We start from the raw sequence: 2,660 nt of genomic DNA, 5'->3' as shown, positions 1-2,660 counted from the left end.
TCTCAGCTCACTGCAAGCTCCGCCTCCTGGGTTCACGCCATTCTCCTGCCTCAGCCTCCCGAGTAGCTGGGACTACAGGCGCCCACCACCTCGCCCGGCTAGTTTTTTGTATTTTTTAGTAGAGACGGGGTTTCACCGTGTTAGCCAGGATGGTCTCGATCTCCTGACCTCGTGATCCACCCGTCTCGGCCTCCCAAAGTGCTGGGATTACAGGCTTGAGCCACTGCGCCCGGCCAAAGAACTATTAACATATGTGTATTTGCCACTTCTGTCCCTCTCCCATCTGCTAAGCAAACTCTGGCACAGCCGTCTAATATTTTTGAAGAGCATCTGCATACTGATAGAGGTTACTGAGAATGGCAGAGATGAGAGGGGAAAGGACCTTAGCATATTTTATTGGACATTAAGAATATATTTACCCTTTCCGGCCCATTCCCCATTCAAGACTGAGTCAAGATCTGAATTACTTTAAGTTACCCTTTGAATGTAGAGCTGTTTCCTTGAGTGGAATGTCATACTGTGATGGATCATATAGGGTCTCAGCCATTATCTAAGATACAATTAAATAACTGTTTAAATGCCATTGTGACACTATTTATATAAAATTGTGCTACAAGCTAAGAACCCTTAATCTAAAAATCCAAAATATGAAATGCTCCCAAACCTGAAAATTTTTAAGTGTCAACATGATGCTCAAAGGAAATGTTCATCAGAACATTTTAGATTTCAGATTTTTGGATTAGCAATGCTCTACTGGTAGGTATATATAATGCAAATATTCCAAAATCCAAGAGAAAATCTGAAATCCAAAACACTTCTGGTCCCAAGCATTTTAAATAAGGAATAGTCAGCCTGTATAAAGGAAAAGTTCAGGATGTTGTATTAATGTATATCAAATGGACCTGACCTAGTGGGTGGTCAAGGAAGTCTTTGCTGAGGAAATGACATGAAATAAAGTTGGTCAGGAAAAGAAGGTAGGAAAGGGAAATGTTTCAGGCAAAGTCAACATGAGTAAAGGCTATGAGTCAGGAAGGAGCTGGATGCATCTAAGAAACAGATTCAAGGGAGCTGGGCGCAGTGACTCATGCCTGTAATCCCAGCACTTTGCGAGGCCGAGGTGGGCAGATCATCTGAGGTCAGGAGTTCGAGACCAGCCTGGGCAACATGGTGAAACCCCATCCCTACTAAAAATATTTAAAAAGTAGCCAGGCGTGGCGGCACACACCTGTAGTCCCAGCTACTAGGGTGGCTGAGGCAGGAGAATCACTTGAACCTGGAAGGTGGAGGTTGCAGTGAGCAGAGGTTGTGCCACTGCACTCCAGCCTGGGTAAAAAGGGAGACCCCATCTCAAAAAAATAAATAAAAACAAACAGATTCAAGGGAAAGTTACAAGAGAAAAATTAGAGGGAGATGCTAGATCACATAGGCTTTGTAGGTCATTCAAGGATTTTGTCTTGATGCTGAGAGTAATGGAAACCCATTGAAGGGTTTTATGAGGAGCAGCTACATGGTTCTAACATACGATCCTTTACCATCTCACATCTCCTAGCAGCCATCATGCTGGTCAGTCCCATCACTCCAGGAAGACAGAGAAATCTAGCACTTATTTAAGTTAGAAGAAGCTTGATATAGTTTGCTGAGTTGAGTCATCAGATTTTCCATGCCATCTAGGAGCATAGAGTCGGTGCTAAATAAGTGCCCATTATTTTGAAATAGAAACAAGATTTTTTAAAAATTTAAAATTCAAGTTAGCCTAAGAAGGCATAAAAGAATTCAGCAAAATTAAAGGGACATGACTTCCTTTTAGAGCTTTTTTTTTTTATCTCTAATGTCTCATTCCTCTCTCTCCAGTCACCCCTAAAAGGTTAATGAGAGCAAACTGAGCAGAGTTCAAGCAAGCAGTGGGGCCAATAGCAAAAGTGAACATAGTCCCAGATTAACCAATGCTTAAAACTCAATCAAGTTAAGTGGATCTTTTCATCTTTTGTGTTTTTTTCAATAAGATCTAAAAATTGTAGTGGAGTTTGCAGTAAACTAACCAGGAATGCTCCATCCAAAATTTTTTTTATTTTTAATTCTTTCTCGTTGGTAATTTCTGTACTGTTGTTAGTGAAATGCTTAGACACATTCCAGTAACTTCCATCATATGTAGGCAAGACCCTCAGTGACCCAGCTTGCTACATCTAAACAGCAAGCATCAGCAATTTTCTTCCAGGAGAGGCACAATCATAAATAAGGAAAGTAATTTGGAGGGCTGAGCTGGCCCCATCCATCCTCACCCAGGAAGATCTAGGTGGTAGAATTTGAAGGCTACAGCACCAAGACAGGTAAGACCTCCTCCAAATGACACCCTACTCAGAGGAACGAGTAGTACTATTCCAACTCCTCATCACATAATTTTTGGGCATAAGACTTACTACTAGACTGATACCTGAACTGCTTCTCTTTTGTCCTATAAAAACTTACATTAAATTTCCCAAACAGGATGCCTTCAGGGATCTACTGGGGATCTGACCACGATTCAGTCCAACACTGAAACATCGATCCCAGCTATATTCTCCCCAGTCCACATCTGGGCCACACTGAAGATGTCTTAACCTGCCTGTTGTTCACTGTATGTCAACCCTGGCCACAGCAGGCAGGAGCCCAGATTTTTTTTT

The 2,660-nt window shown here is 42.0% G+C and overlaps 1 protein-coding gene across 1 annotated transcript in view; it reads right to left on the bottom strand.

The window, feature by feature from the left end:
* The window catches only part of DOCK2 (dedicator of cytokinesis 2), a 443,859-nt gene that overhangs the window by 388,861 nt on the left and 52,338 nt on the right, over positions 1–2,660 (bottom strand). The gene's annotated exons all lie outside the window — the stretch shown is intronic.

This window comes from Rhinopithecus bieti, unplaced genomic scaffold, assembly GCF_001698545.2.
Source record: "Rhinopithecus bieti isolate Rb0 unplaced genomic scaffold, ASM169854v2 scaffold_30732, whole genome shotgun sequence".
Taxonomy (NCBI): Eukaryota; Metazoa; Chordata; class Mammalia; order Primates; family Cercopithecidae; genus Rhinopithecus; species Rhinopithecus bieti.
Note: the sequence above shows the minus strand (reverse complement) of the source record. Positions and strands in the feature narration are given on the sequence as shown.